This window comes from Bos indicus, chromosome 25 (genome assembly GCF_029378745.1).
Source record: "Bos indicus isolate NIAB-ARS_2022 breed Sahiwal x Tharparkar chromosome 25, NIAB-ARS_B.indTharparkar_mat_pri_1.0, whole genome shotgun sequence".
In the NCBI taxonomy this organism is placed as follows: Eukaryota; Metazoa; Chordata; class Mammalia; order Artiodactyla; family Bovidae; genus Bos; species Bos indicus.
The window spans coordinates 11,386,432-11,403,164 of NC_091784.1; the positions used below are offsets into that span (position 1 = coordinate 11,386,432).

At 49.1% G+C, this 16,733-nt stretch overlaps 1 long non-coding RNA gene across 4 annotated transcripts in view; it reads right to left on the bottom strand.

Annotated features, from left to right (window-relative positions):
• LOC109578882 (uncharacterized) overlaps positions 1–16,733 on the bottom strand; it is a 63,837-nt gene that overhangs the window by 34,402 nt on the left and 12,702 nt on the right. For 3 of the 4 annotated variants that reach the window (XR_011564013.1, XR_011564011.1, XR_011564012.1), the window contains exon 4: positions 4,114–4,222. This is a non-coding gene — a long non-coding RNA (uncharacterized lncRNA). Of the gene's footprint in view, positions 1–4,113; positions 4,223–12,811; positions 13,183–16,733 lie in introns of those variants that run through there. The other variant, XR_002183754.2, reaches the window with a different exon arrangement.

Consider the following 16,733-nt stretch of genomic DNA (forward strand, 5'->3'; position numbering starts at 1 on the left):
CTCCCAATGGCAGCCAGGGTTCTCTTTCTAAAAAATACAGATCTCATGAGTCAGTCTCCTGCTTGCCGTAGTCAGTGGTCCTCTGTCAGCCTCAGGATAAAGTCACACCCTCCACGGTATTCAAAACCTCTTCCCTCAAACCCGTCAGAATGGCTATTAACAAAAAGACAAGAGATAACAAGTGCTGGTGAAGGACAGGGAAGCCTGGCGTGCTGCAGTCCATGGGGTCGAAAAGAGTCGGACACGACTGAGTGACTGCACAATGAGTGCTGGTGAGGGTGTGGAGGAAAGGGAACTCTGGTGTCTAGAGTGGGAATGCAACCTGGTGCAGCCACTATGGAAAACAGTATGGAGGTGCCTCAAAATATTAGAAATACCCTATGATCCATCAATTCCACTCCTGGGTATATATCCTATGGAAATTAAACCACTATCTTAAAAAGATATCTGCATGTTCATTGCAGAGTTACTTACAATAGTGATACAGAAACAAGCTAAGTGTCCACTGATGGATGAATGGATAGAGAAAATGTGGTATCTATATACAATGGAATATTATTCAGCCATAAAAAAAGAATGAAACCTTGCCATTTATCACAACATGGATGGACCTTGAGGACATTATGCTAAGCAAAATAAGTCAGACAGAGAAATAAAAAAATGGTATGATCTCACTTTATATGTGGAATCTAAAAAAGCCAAATGATACAGGAAACAGATTGGTGATTGCCAGAGGCCAGGGGGTAGGGATGGGGAGGCATGAAATGGGGGAAGGGGGTCAAAAGCCACAAAGTTCCAGTCATGAGATAAATAAGTCCTGTGAATATAATGCACAGCATTGGTGATTGCAGTTAACAATCATGTACTATTATGTATTTGAAAGTTGCTAAGAGGGGAGATCTTTAAGGTTCTCATCACAAGAAAAAAAAACTGTGCAAGGTAATGAATGTTAATTAAACTTGTTGTGATGGCATTTTACAGTATATACACATATTAAATCATCGTTGCATACCTGAAACTATACATTTTATGTCAACTGTATCACACACACACACAAAAAGCCTTTTAGACCTGGATCCTGTCTTGTCTCTGATCCAATCATGTACCATTTCTTTTTGCATCCCAGGCTCCTGCATACCATCCACTGGGACCTTCTGCACCCCCTCACCTTATGGCAATTCCTGCATCTGGGCCTTTGTGTATATTCTTCTTGCTGCTGGAAAATCTTGCCTGTATCTCTGTTTCCTATTTGTCATTCAGGATACAGCTCAACTGTCTCCACCACTGAAGTCTTCCTTTCTTCCTTCCCACTCACTGCCCCACCCAGAGAAAAATGGGTTCTTCCTTCCCTTTGTCCTTCGGGTGTCTGCTCAGGGTCCACCTCCTCCAGGAAGCCATCCCTGACCACTCCACACCCGCAAGGTCCAGAGTTGGGATAGTGTGCCTTTGGTCTATTTCTTCCTGGGGACTGAGCTCTGTGAGGTCGGAGGCCGTGTCTGAGTACTGGGGTATCCCTGGCACCCAGCCAGGGCCCAGCGTGGAGGAAGAAATCAGCTGGGGTTTGGTGGACAGATGAATGAATACATGAATGAATGAATGATGATCTGAACAAGCAAGTTAGAGCTGGTGATCATAAGGAAGACTTCCTGAGTGCTACTCAGAGGACCCCTTGGCTTCCTGGGAGGTGGAAAAGGCTTTGCTCTGAGACAGATCTTGGCTCCTTTGACCCCATCTAAGCTTCAGTATCTCCACAGGCAAACTTGGGAAAATAGTAAACTATTACCCAAGTGGTTATAAGGATTGACTGGGATCACATTGCTATTGATGCTACTAGCCTCAACCACCAGAGTCTGACATTGAAGTTCGTGGGCCCTTTAGGTGTTGGCCTCACAACAGCGTTTCTAGGAGGAAGTATCCAGGACACACAGTGCTCAAGGTCTCCAAGGCCCGCCCCCCACCACCGGCCGTAACTCTTCTAGCTGAGCCCCAGGCAGGCTTTTCCAGAGGCTGGGCTTTAGCCTCCCTCAGCCTCTTAGACTCTGCAGTCCTCCTGCCATCGCTGCTCCCCTGTGACATCCATCAGCGCCTGGCCAGCTGTCGTCCAGAGTGGCCCCTTCCTCCACCAACCAGCCCCCCATCCATCACCGCAGCCCGGGGGACTTCAGCCCAGCTGCAGCCATCAGTCCCTGCACCCCTCCTGGGGCTGGGGTTCCTGGCAGCCTCTCTGCTTAATCCCAGCTCTGGGGATCGACAGCAGCTGGGTAGGGGCAGGTCTGGGGGGCAGGTCCGGGGCGGGCGCCAAGGAGACCTTCCATTCCAGCTATTGGAAGGCGACCCCTCCTGCTGACTGAGCCCTTTAGCAGGCTACCCATTGAAAGGGGATTAGGAGCCCATTTTCACAGCAGCTGACCTGTACTGAGCACTTTGTGTGTGTCACCTGTTAAGTCGCCAAGTTGTGTCCAAGTCTTTGCGACCCCATGGACGGCAGCATGCCAGGCCTCCGTGTCCCTCACCATCTCTCGGAGTTCGCCCCAGTTCACGTCCATTGAATCAGCAATGACATCCAACCATCTTATCCTCTGTCGGCCTCTTCTCCTGTGCGTCAGACCCTCTGCCAAAGGGGCATTCTTTGCCTCTGCTAATTTAATCTTCAAAGCAAAATAGAAACAACCCATGAGGTTGGTTCTGTTATCATCCCACTTGATGAAGTGGAGAGACCGAGGTTCAGAGCTGTGACTTGCCCATGGTCACATGATGGGCAAGTGCCACATCTGGGACTCAGACCGAACGATTCTGGAGTCCAGGCTCCTTCTACCCTACACAGGTGCCCACGTGGAAGCTCGTGGAAGACAGATGGAAGTAAGGACAGGGTGGGGTGGAGTGGAAAGAGAGATTCCTGCTCAGAGAGGCATTGCTTGGAAGCTCAGAGAGATGAGCAAGATGTGGGTGGGCAGAGGGCTGATGGACATGTGTGCTGAGCAGGCGGAGCAAAGGCTGGAGGTGGGAGCCTGAATCACTCTCACCGCAAAAGGAGAGTCAGAGAGACACCCAGACACACACAGAGGGAGGCCCGTGTGTGTGCTGTGGCTGTGTGTGCGTGACTGCCTTTGTTAGTGATTGTGACTCTGTGTGTGCATGTGTGTGTAAAATTATGCAAGGTTTTGAACTGGGCAAAAAGATGGCCGGTGTCTTGCCTAGTGCACCCTCCTGGGTCATCCTGGCCTTGCAGAGGCAGAGTCTTCAAGGTATTTCCCACGAGGTAGAAAACAGACTGTGATGCAAATGAGTCTCTTCCTTAGACATGCAAATGACCTGCATCCGGTAGAGACACAATTGATGTCTGCCCTTTGCACACTGACCAGTTTCGCACCTGTTTGCAAATTCATTTGGGCACTCCGCATTGGCCTGTGTCTGGGTTTTTTAATCCTCCTTTGAATTGGCTGTAACATCTTACTAGCTCCCTAGTAAACTCGTGAGTCAAAAATCTTTGACATATGTTCAAAGATTTTTTAACAATATAACTGCTTTTCTAACATATAACTCCGTTTGTTTGTTTGGGGCTGTGTTGGGTCTTCGTCGCTGCACTAGGGCTTTTCTCTAGTTGCGGTGAGTGGGGCCCACTCCTGGTTGCGATGCGTGGGCTCTCATTGCAGTGATGTCTCTTGTGCAACATGGGCTCTAGGGTACACAGGCTTCAGTAGTTGTGGCACCTGGGCTTAGCAGTTGTGGCTCCCGGGTGTGGACCGGCCAGTTCCAGAGATTTCTCTCCTGTGACCTTAGTATAGGGCTCCACCCCGGGCCTCAGAGCTCAGGCTCAATACTTGTGGCACACAAGCTCAGATGCTCCGCCGCATGTGGGATCTTCCTGGACCAGGGATCAAACAGCACTGACCGGCAGACTCTTTACCACTGAGCCACCAGGGAAGCCCCTTGACTTTCCCTTCTTAAAGAGATGATCTTTTCAGCAGTGCCCATGTGCCTGCCCGCTCAGGGGCTACAAAGCCTGCATACCCGCTGCCCCCCGTCCTGGGGCCCCTAAGGCTCCAGCCTGAGCAGCTGACCACAGACAACAGTCCCCTGTTGTGGTTCTTTGTGACATTAGTCAGAACTTACTGTATGTCCAGCTCTGGACTGAGCACTTGAAACATTTCAGCTCAATTCTTCTTCCCAACACTGCTGTGAAGTGGGTGGTCTCATCATCCCCATTTGACAGATGGGGAAGCTGAGGAACAGAGAGTAGAAAAAGTCAGCTAGAGAGGAAGTGGCAAGGCCAGGATTTGAACCTCAGCTGTCTGACTCTCAGCTTCCCTTGTGGCTCAGATGGTAAAGAATGTATGCGCCCACAGTGTGGGAGATCCAGATTCCATCCCTGGGTCAGGAAGATCCCTTGGAGAAGGGAATGGCAACTCGCTCCAGTATTCCTGCCTGAGAAATCCCATGGACAGAGGAGCCTGGCGGGCTACAGTCCATGGGGGGGTCAAAAAGAGTCAGATACGACTGAGTGACTTTCACTCACTGTCTGACTCTCATGCCCATGGGTTCCATCACCACCACAGTGAGTGGGTCTCTCTAGCTGCTCCAGCTCAGGAAAGGTAGGAACCAGGACTCCCAGTGGTTCAGCCCCAGCCCCTTCACAGGGCAGCAGGGATGGCTGGTCCTCAGCGGGGAGCACCTCCTGTGTGCCAGGCACTTCCCATCCACAGGCCCACAGTGTCCTCAACATAGTGGGGCAGGTCCCACCCCATCCCCTTTGGACAGAAGAGTCTGAAGCTCACAGAAGTTAGGCAGCTTGCCCAGGGTCACAGAGCCGAGCTGGGGTTTGAACCCAGGGCAGTCTGTCTCCCAGGTCTGGGCCAGGTTCAGGCTGCCTTCCCCTGCCCTGCGGGGGGAGGGGGGGTCACTTATCCCAGCCGGGGTTCAGAGGAGGCTGCAGTCAGCAGTGGCGGACATCGGTCCCCTCCCTTACCTGCTTCCTGCCTGGGAGATGAGGACGGCCCCTGCAGAAGGAGCTGGGGTTGGGAGTGCCAGGTGTGCCAGACCCACTCTGCTCCCTCTCCAAGAACCACCTGCAGCCTCCCAATCAGCTAAAGTTGGACGTCGCTGCTGTCTGCATGTTCCCGCGTACCTAGCCTCGCTTCCCACACCTTGGCTCCCGCTCCCTCCAACACCAGCTCACTTGTTAACCACAAGGTACAGTTAGAAAGAGCCTCTCCGTGCTTCCTGCCTCAGCAAGTGGCACCTCCACCCACACATGAGCACAGCTGCTACGCACGACCATTGAACCGTGAACTCCTGGGTAACGTGCATCACAGTTATGACTAAAATTCCCACGAGGTCCTCTCAATGTTGCTGTGAACCTAAAACTGTTCTAAAATGTTAAAAATCTTAACTTTTTTTTTTTAAACCAATCTGGTTAGAGTCCGTAAGAATCTGCCCCCAAAGTACAAATTCACATATGCACAAAGCTTTTTGTTGTTGTTGCAGCGCTAATAGAACCAGCAAAGACTGGACACAGTACAAACATCCGCCAAGGGGAAACTGGTTGAATAAACTGGACGTCCACATAGGAGAGTGCACAACGGTTGGGAAAAGAAATGAAGATGCTCTCCTAATACCGCCCGGGAGTGATCTCCAGGATATAGGTTTATGAGAAAATAGCAAAAATAAAATCTAAGGTGCAGAATTGTGTGTGCACGATATATATTCTAGCTTCTGAATGTGTGGGAGATGTGTCTACATTTGCTTATACTTTCAGAAAGAGACAATGGAGGGGACTTCCCTGGCGGTGCAATGGCTGAGACTTTGCACTCCCAATGCATGGGGCTTGGGTTCGATCCCTGGTCTGGGAACTAGATCCCACATGCCACAACTAAGACCCAGCACAGCCAAATAAATAAATATTAAATATACAAACATACATATACAGGTGGCACAGATGGTAAAAGAATCTGTCCAGAATGTGGGAAATCGTGTTTCGATCCCTGGGTCAGGAAGATCCCCCAGAGAAAGGAATGGCAACCCACTCCAGTATTCTTGCCTGGAGAATTCCATGGACAGATGGGCTATAGTTCATGGGGTCGCAAAGAGTTGGAGATGACACAGGGATTAACATTTCAACTTCTTCATATATTTATATAATAGTGCTCTTTTCAGAATTCTTTTAACAGAATTGTTAAAAAAAAAAAAGAAGGAACAAAGAGGCAATGGAAAGATAAATCAGAAGCTAACAAAACTGTAACCTATGGGGAGAGAGGTAATTAGTGAAAGGAACAGATGTGAAAGCTAGATTTCTCTGAGTGTATCTGGTTTCAGTTTTTATTTTGTAAATGCAAACAGTCTATAAAATTATAAAGCAAAGACCAAAAAAAACCCTTAAAACAAAAATACCCAGCAGAAATGAATAAACCTGACTGAATGTCAAGTTGGCAACCACACTGAGGAGCATTGGAAGTGACTTTAACACAGCAGTTTGATTACACATCCCTAATGGGCTTTATCCGAAGGACCACAGAATCAAAGAAACAGAAGCAAAACGAAATCCTCAACAGCACTCGGTCATCTTATAGGCAGTGATTATATTGGTATTATTAGGTTGAAACTGTCAGCTTTATAATATAAGATAAAGATGGTAAGAAATGTGTGCTAATGTTGTTAGGAACCGAGATTTTCTGTGTAAAAATTTTTTAAAAAGAGAGATACATAAAATCAAAGAACTTAAATGAAAACCTTGTAATCTTAAATGTGAATGAAGAGGATCGGTATCTCTAGTTTCACAGCTAGATGCAATGCTAACCCAACGGGAATAAGCACTTCATGTCTGGATTGTGGTCCCTCACTCCCGTTTATCACCAAAAGGAGCAAGGGCCCCTCTGAGAAATGGCTGATGAGCATAAATGTGTTATGAAGATGGCTGCTGTCAGTTGAAAAAATGCACAACCCAAAAGGAGAAAGGGTTTAAGAGGATCTGGGACATGTCTTCCAAAAATCAGGAAAACTCTCAAAGACTATGGAGTTCGAGTCAGAAACAGAAGCAATGATGTAACAAATCCAATAAGCGTCATGAGCTTGAACAGCTCAGTACCTCTCTGAAACTGTTTCCCCATGTGGGCAATGGGAATGCCATTTCCACCTGGCTGGGTGTTGGGAGGAATTAAACACACCAAGAGCTTCCCTGGTGGTCCAGTGGTAAATAATCTGCCTGCAGTGTGGGAGACCTGGTTTGATCAAACCAGAAAGATCCACCTGGATAAGGAAACGGCAACCCACTCCAGGATTTTTGCCTGGAAAATCCCATGCACAGAGGAGCCTGACGGCCTACAGTCCATGGGGTCACAGAGTCGGACACGGCTTAGCAACTAAACAACAAAAGGACTCTAAAGAAAGTGGTCATTAAAAAAAAATATATATATATATATATATTTTAAAAAGGAAATGGCCCAAGGCTCGGCAGAACCACAAATGGCACCCCAATCACTTCTCCCTCATTAGTTTTGCTTTGTCTATAACAGGGTGCTCAGAGGCTGACCCTACTGGGGCTCAAGCACCAGCTGGGAGGCGCCTGGCCTCATCCCCTCATCAGCTGCAGACCGTGCTCCCAACATGCTCAGCCTCCCTACCAGTCAGTCTTCACATCTTCCTGTCTCTCCCAGGGCCACCTGGGCTCTCTTCCTCAAGACCACCACTTAAGAGCTGCTCACCATTAAATTTCTCACAACACCCAGGTAGAAACGGGCATCCCATGGCCCAGATGGGGAAACTGAGGCTCAGAGAGGATTTGAGCTGTCCAAGCTCACAGCGCTGGGAAGCAGCTGATTCTGGCATCCATGCCCTCGTCCCGCCCCATCTCTTTGCTCTGTTGGCTACTGCTCTTCGGAAGGCTGAGCGTGGGGTGTGGGTGGTCCACGCTGAGGAGTGAGTCACCCTCATTTTGGTGTGTTTCACTTCCCCAGCTGCAGCTGGGAGGAGGGGGTCTGTGCACATGAGCACCAGGCAGGAAGGCTGCTTTCCCCCAGAGAGGAAGCAGTCTGCTGTCCAAAGCACTCCAGGGACTTCCCTGGTGGTCCAGTGGTTGAGACTTTGCCTTCCAATTCAGGGGCTGCAGGTTTGATCCTGGTTGGGGAACTACAATGCCACGTGCCTCAGGCTGTGGCCAAAAATTTTAAAGACAAACAAAGCATCCTGGACAGCTCCTTCCCTCGTGGTCACTGCGCCAGACCAACTCGACCTCCAGAACACTCCTGGAATCTGTCCCCTCTTCACCTAAGCCACGACCCTGGCCCAGCATATTATCAGCTCTCGTCTGGACTGTGGGAGCCTCCCAGCACCCCAGCCCTGCTTCCCCCCTCACCTCCTCCAATCCACTGCAAGAGAGAAAGGGCGGGTTCCATATATGCTTTGAAGGGGGGACGGACACCATTTGTGACAAATGAATATACTTAGTTGCTGTCAGGGCTTCCCAGGTGGCACTAGTGGTAAAGAACCGGCTTGCCGATGCAGAAGACATAAGGGATGCAGGTTCAATCCCTGAGTCAGGGTCCCCTGAAGGAGGCAACCCACCCCAGTATTCTTGCCTAGAGAATCCCATGGACAGAGGAGCCTGGTGGGCGGCAGTCTATAGGGTCACAAAGAATTAGACACGATTGAAGCGATTTAGCACAGCTGCTGCCAACATCACTGAGCATCCCTTTTCTACCCAGGCCTGATTTTATTTCATTTCAGATAACCTGTAAGGTAGAAATACAGGCTCTGCACAAGGTCTGGAGGCTGGGCCAAGCCCCCACCATCTCCTGCCCTCTCCGCCCGCTACCCTCCAGCCTTCGAATTTCTGCTGGAGGCCATTTAAGAGGCAGCAAATCAATGCTTAAGAGGAAGGATCCCATACTTTCTGCAACAACTAAAAGGCAAGGAAATACAAAAGAGAGAATTGTTATAGCTTACAAGGGATTTAAGAGAAACACCAGCCAAATGCAATGTACAGATTTTGTCTCTTGATTTGAACCAACCAGCCCTTAACCGCATTTAGGAAACATCAGGGGGCGGCAGGTGGAGATGGGATTTGAGAGGATATTACAGAATCGTGAACTTATAGGTGTGAGAGTGGCAGTTAAACGAAAATGTGGTTATTTGAGACAGTTCCTATCACAGAGGTGAAGAACTTATGAATGAAATGACGATACGATTCATGATAAAAGAACCCAGCAGGGGACAGGTGGTGGAGTGGGGCAGGGTGGATAGGGCTGAAACAAGATGATTTAGAGGACACTGCACTTTTCTCAAATGATATGGAGGTTCCTTTAAAAAACTAAAAATCAGTATCAGTATCAGTTCAGTCGTTCAGTCATGTCCGACTCTGCGACCGCATGAACTGCAGCACGCCAGGCCTCCCTGTCCACCACCAACTCCCGGAGCCTGGTCAAACTCATGTCCATCGAGTCAGTGATGCCATCCAACCATCTCATTCTCAGATAGAGCTAACTTATGATCCTTCAATCCCACTCCTGGGCATTCATACAGAGAAGTAATATGATGACAGGGGCTTCCCAAGTGTAATTCAAAAAGATACATGCACCCCAGTGTTCACTGCAGACAACAGCCAAGACATGGAAGCAACCTAAGTGTCCACTGACAGATGAATGGATAAAGATGTGGTACATACACATGATGGAATACTATTCGGCCATAAAAAAGAATGAAATATACCATCTGCAGCAACACGGATGGACACAGAGATTATTATACTAAGTCAAAGACAAATACATGATGTTGCTTATATGTGGAATCTAAAAAAACCTGATACAGATAACTTAAATACAGAAACAGAAATAGACCCACACACATAGAAAGCAAACTTACTGTTACCAAAGGAGAAAAAGAGAGATAAATTAAAAGTTTGGTATTAACATATACAGGCTTCCCTGGTGGATCAGATGGTAAAGAATCTGCCCGCGATGCAGGAGACCCTGGTTTGATCCTTGGGGCGGGAAGATCCCTCGGAGAAGGAAATGGCAACCCGATCCAGTATTTTTGCCTGGAGATTTCCATGGACAGTGGAGCCTAGCAGGTTACAGTCCATGGGGTCACAGAGAGTCAGACATGACTGAGGGACTACCACATTCACTTTCATGAACATATATACACTAATAGATAGGGTGGCATTACTGGTAAGGAACCTTCCTGCCAATGCAGGAGATACGAGATGTGGGTTTGATCCCTGGGTCGGGAAGAGCCCCTGAGGAGGGCACAGCAACCCACTCCAGTATTCTTGCCTGGACAATCCCACGGACAGAGGAGCCTGCTGTGCTAGTTAACAGGGTCGCGAAGAGTGGGACACGACTGAAGCGACTTAGCTCCCACGCATGCAGATAAACAAGGACCTAATGTACAGCACAGGGAACTATACTCAGTATTTTATAATAATCTGTATGGGAAAAAATCTTTAAAAAATAGATATATGTAACTCAATCACTGTGCTGTACACCTGAAACTAAATAACATTGTAAATCAACTGCACTTCAATTAGTCATTTAAAAAAGAAGATATTCTTCACATCATTGCAGAGGGTCCAGAACTAGGCCAGCCTGTGGTTTAACTGGTGCTGATAAAAACTCGGGGAGCCACTCCTGAGCTGGGGACACTTGACGGTTATTCTATTGTCTTCTTTACTCTTGTCTGTATCAGAGGCAGATGTGGAAGCACTGGGGCTAGACTGTGGGGTTCAAACTTTGCTCGGACACTTCTTTGTGTGTGAGCTTGGCCGGTCACAGTCCCACTGTATGCCTCTGTTCCCCCAGCTCTCAAGGGTGGGGGTGTGATAATTCTTCCTGATGGAACTGTGGTGAGAGTCAGAGGAGTTAACTAGCATATCACCAGCACTAAAGCAATGCTAGCTCTGGGGACTCCCCTGGTGGTCCAGTGGATAAGACTCAGAGCTCCCAATGCAGGAGGCCTGGGCTTGATCCCTGGCCTGGGAACCAAGAGTTCAAATGCTGAAACTACAGATCCCAAGTGCTGCAACAAAGATGGAAGATCCCACATGCCGCAACTACGACCCAGTGCAGCTAAGTAATAAATAAATAAACTTTTTTTTTTTTTTTTAAAGAAAGGTTAGTTCTGACTGTTGCTATCAGGTAAAACTTGAGTGGTGTCATGATTTTTTTTTCACATTTCATTTGTCTGAGCAGACCTGGACCCACCCTGGGCAGACACAGAACACTTGTGTTTGTTGTTCTTTTTTTCTTAACTAGATAAATTGAGTTGTAATTCACATACCACGTGATTCCCCATTAAAGAGTACAATTCAGTGGTTTTGTGTCTTCATGGAGTTATGCATCCATCACCACAATCAGTTTCAGATTATTGCCCCCAAAGAGGACAAGGAGGGGCAGCAGTGACTCTGAGCCCTCTATGACTTCTCCGGCAGAAGGGGGTGGGCTGTGAGGGCCCCCACCTCCCCAGAGCCCCTCTGGGGTGGGCGCCGTCAGCCACCGGGTCCTGAGGTATTCTTTAGGGACACCAGAGATCAGCCGGCTGGCCTGGTCGCCTACCCACTGCACTTACCGCAATCGTGTGAAGTGTATCTTTAAAGAAAGGTGACCACAGACCTTGTGCGGCTTTCTCTAGATCAATGATAACCTGCCACAATTTAATTTCCTCTTTTTTTTTGTCTCAAGAGGGAGAGAGAACCACTAGTCAGATATGTTGGGTGTTAAAGCTGCAACAGAGCCCATAAGGGGCATTTCGTGACCAGCCCCTGGTAGAGGCGGGCAGCCAAGGGCTCAGAATGACTCTGGGGTGTCTGCTTCAGCAACTGGGACACTGGCGGCAACACTTACCCACAAGGCGGCAGTGAAGCGAGGCAGGTAGGAAAGAGGCGGAGGAATCTGGATCTCCCGGGATCCTGAAACTCTCCCAAGACTTGAGTAGGCTCTGCCCAACCTTTAGGATGAGACTAGGGCTTCCCTTGGAGAAGGAAATGGCGACCCACTCCAGTACTCTTGTCTGGAAAATCCCATGGACAGAGGAGCCTGGTAGGCTACAGTCCATGGGGTCAACAAAGAGTCGGACACGACTGAGCAACTCACTTTTCAGGGCTTCCCTGGTGGCTCAGATGGTAAAGAATCTACCCTCCACGAGGGAGACCCAAGTTCGATCCCTGAGTCGAGAAGATCCCCTGGAGAAAGGAACAGCAACCCAGTCCAGTATTCTGCCCTGGAGAATTCGCATGGACAGTCCACCCAGTTCACAAAGAGTCGGACACGACTGAGCGACTAACACTTCCACTTTCAGGATGAGACTCAGCTGAATTTAAATCTTGGCTCCTGCTTTCGGGCCACATGGCCTTGAGCGAGTCACACTGCGTCTGGGTCTCCTGGTCTGTAGAATGGGGCCCGTAAAACCTGAAGAGTCCCCTTGTGAGGAGCCGAGGGCCCAAGTCACAGAGCGCCCAAGTCACAGAGCGCCCAGCAGGGGCCAGGGCACTGGGTTAGGAGATCCCAGCACTGATGGTCTTGACAATGATGGGTGTTATTTCCCCTCCCTGACTGTGCATCTTGGGGAAATTCCAGCCCAGGGAGTACTTGTTGTGGTGGGGAAGGAGGCAGAGAGGCTAGAAAGGGCTAAAATAGGGAACTCCGGGGGAGGGGGTTTCCAGCTGAGCAAGAAGGGAGATTCTGGTAGGTCTGGGGAACGAAGCCCATCGCCCGGTCTCACCCCTGTCAGGCCTCTCCAGGTGACATGCTCACCAGGGCGGTCCACCCCTTGGGCCCCTCCTTCACCACATCTTCCCCTCCCCGCCTCCCTGGTCTCTTCCGTCCCACCTCAAGCCTTTGCCTTGACTGTTCCCCCCACTACAATGCTTTTCCTTGATGGGCTTCTCTGCATCCTCAGAGAATGTGCCGCCCTGACCTCCTCTCTCACACAAACCCCAGCCCACCCTTCCATTAGTCTCCATCACATCACTCGCTAGAGCATTTATCTGGCTCTGAAATTAAATTTCATAATGTATTTATCAACGTGTCTTCGTGTTTCCCTCCTCCCCCTCTAGACTGTCAGCCCGCTGCGGGCCGGCATCTCGTCCCCTTGTTCACGCTCTGTCCCCAGGACTTGGCATGTGCATCCTGAGTGGTCTAAAGCAGGGGTCCCCAACCTCTGGGATCCAATGCCTGATGATCTGAGGTGGAGCTGCTGTAATAATAAAAGAAAGAAAGTGCACAATAAATGTCATGCTCTCGAATCATCAAGAAACCACACACACAAACACACACACACTCCACTATGGAAAACTTGTCTTCCACGAAACTGGTCCCTGGTGCCCAACAGGCTGGGGCCACTGCTCTCATGAACATGCCCAGGGGTGGGGTTTGGCTGAACCTGGGTGGGGGCTTCCTGGGAGGAGACCACTGGGAGTCTTTGATCCCCAAGGAAGTGGATGAGCCTCTGGCTCTCAGCAGGAGGGCAGGCAAGGCCCAGAGATGGTCACTCAGCAACTCCCGGGCAGAGTAGGGCCCAAAGGATGTAGAAGACTTGTCTGCTGGAATGTGTCATCCCTGGAGACAGGATTAGCATCCCTCGTGTCCCTAGGCCCATGTCTCTAGCTAGGGGATCCTTGGCTGGTTAGTGGCCAGGGCCCCAGAGGCTCATCAGACCCTCCTCCTGAGAACAGGCTGCTCCCAGCTGGCCAGGTCCTGCTTAAGGCAGGACACCATGCCTCCCTCTGAATCCTGACTTTGTTCTCTCTGCAGACCGCCCCCATGGGTGGGCCTGTAGACTGGCTCTTTGCTAAAAATCCTCCACGCCTGTCCACATCTATCTATCCTCGCCTTAATCCAAGTCCTTCAAGAACTGCAGGGGCCTGCTCCCTGCCCTCCTGGCCCCTCTGATTCATTTTTCATGTGGCAGACACAGCTAGCTCTTTCCAATTTAATTTGGGTTCCATCTTCCCAGGGATGATGAAATCCTTTCATGTCCTCACACTGCTCTGTGGATAAAGTTCAGCCACCCTCCATGTGACCTGACCTTCCCACCCCAACCTCTCGGCCACGGCACCTCTCACATACTCTCCTCTGGGTGTTTCTTGACCACTGGGCCTTTGTACTTGTGGTCTCCTCTCCCTGGAAAGATCTTTCTGCCTCTCTCTATTGGATTAATTATTCTTGCTCAGCTTTCAGATCAAGCCTCAAACATCATGTCTTCCAGGAAACCTCAGGTCCCTGTCAAGGTGGAATCTCCCTCTACACACTCTCATTGGCTCTATATTTGTCTCCTGGGACTGTTCAGAGTGATTGTATAATTATCTGTTTCATGTCCGCCTCCCCTTAGACTGAGCAGCGCTGGGGGTGGGAACCTTCTCTTACCTGCCCCTCCTAACACCGCACATGGAGCATCAAAGTCTGGATGGAGCAGAGACATGCTCGTGCCTTCATGCACTTGTTCTCAACAACCATTTGCTGAGAATCCACTGTCGCTGGGCTACCAAGTTGGCACAGATCTGATTCTAGATCTCAGAGGGCTTAGCCTGTTGGGGACCACACACTATGGTGAGACCCGGGCTGGGCAGCGACCACAGAGCAGGACCTCAGGAAAAGCTTCTCAGGATTTGAACAGTGAGTAGAAGTCTGAAAAGAGGTGGGTGGAAACCCGAGTAGTGGGAACAGCCTGTGCAAAGGCCCTGAGACAGGGAGGGTCGGGGAACCGTGGTGGCTGAGCATGGCTGCAGTGCAGAAAGGGAGGCAGGGGCAGAGGATACAAGGGCAGATGGAGGTGCTCAGGACCCAGAGCTGCCTTCCTGCCTCACTACCCTCCGGTCTCCCCGCCAGGACAGGTCAGGACCTGCCAGAGACCCACTCATAGGCTCCAACCCCTTTTCCCTGGGGCCAGGGATTCCCTCACTGGTGGTCCAGTGGTTAAGATTCTGTGCTTCCAATGCAGGCAGTGTGGGTTCAATCCCTGATTGGGGCACTAAGATCCCACATGCTGTGGGTATGACCAAAACTAAATTTTTAAAATATGTGTCTGTTGAAAAATTAAATAGTTGTCTTTGGGAGGTGATTGGAAGACAAGAGGAAGGGTACTGTCTTTCCATTGTATTCCCTTTGAGTTTACAATGAACAAGTATCTTCTTTTAAAAAGAAAGAGAGACATAAAATAAATGAATAAAACACAATCAAACACTCCCTTTGTGAGGAATTAATATATTAAGAGAAAAAATCGTCACTTATATACTTGAAAGATGCCTCGCAGGAACTTCGTGGTGGGCCAGTGGTTAGGACTCTGCTCTTTGACTGCAGTGGCCCCAGTTCAATCCTTGGTTGGAGAACTAAGATTCCTTAAGCTGCAGAGGGTGGCCAAACAAACAAAAAAAAAGATGCCTCTCACAGGTATAGACTCAGATGGCTTAGTGTGGCAGCTACGAAGTGCCAGAAAGCTGAGTCTTGGATGATGGGGGAGATTCCTCTCCATGCCTCAGGCTCAGGGAGGCCCCAGAGTCTCCTACGAGAGTGCCAGGCGGGGAGGCCAAGCCCAGGGATAGATCCCCATTGTCAACAAACTAAGATCCCCACTCCCCAGTTCCCTCCACTCTTCCTGCCTGCTTCTGGGGTTTCTTCTGTCCCACTCCCCAGTTCCCTCCACTCTTCCTGCCTGCTTCTGGGGTTTCTTCTGTCCGTCTGTACAGTGGGCACATTGGACTCACTTCATTTTTTTTTAAACTTTTTACTGTGAAAAATTTCAAACATATACAAAAACACAGAGAAGAGTAAAGGGAACCTCCACGCACTGCCCCTCCCCTCAACAACCATCGGCTCCTTTTCTTTCACATCTACCCCCTCCCCACCCTGATTATTTTAAAGCAATTCCTCAACAGAGTATCACTTCATCTGTAACTAGTTCAACATGTTTCTCTCAGAGACATAGCCTTGTTTTCAAAACATAAGCACAGAACCACTATCACACTCCATAAAATGAACAACAACAGCTTAATATCATCCAGGATTCCCTTGGTATTTGCATTCCCCAAATATCAATGTAAAACAAGACAGTTACTATGTTCAGTCAGGATCCAAACAAGGTCTGCACGTTGAAATCAGCTTACATGTCTCTTAAATCCTTAACAAAATGTTTTCAGCTGTATATTGTAGTCTAGTTGAGGAACAATGTTGCGTCGGTTTCCGGTGTACAGCAAAGTGATTCAGTTGTACATATATACGTATCTATTCTTTTTGAAGTTATTTTTGTATTGAGGTTATTACAGAATATTGAGCAGAGTTCCCTGTGCTATACAGTAGGTCCTTAACCCTTAAAATTTTTTATTTTATTTTTTGGCGGCCCCACTGGGTCTTCATTGTGGCATGCAGATTCAAAAGCTGTGGCATTTCAGCTTAGTTGGTGTGTGGGATTGTAGTTCCCCAACCAGGGATCAAACCCACGTCTCCTGCATTGAAAGGTGGATTCTAACCACTGAGCCACCAGAGAAGTCCCATAAACCCCTTTCACGTAGGCGTTAGATTACTCCAGTATATCCTTCTATTCCCCCCACCCAGCCACTCTCTCCTTCTGGCCAATATTCACCACATTAATTACCTATTTGCTGCAAAATGAATTTCCACAAAACAGAGCAGCTTAACACAACAAATATTTACAATCCCATAGTTTTTGTCAGGCAGGAATCTGAATGAGAATTCTTCCAGCTCAGCCTTTCTCACTGCAATCTAAGCGTCGGTGGGGCTGTGAGCTCATCT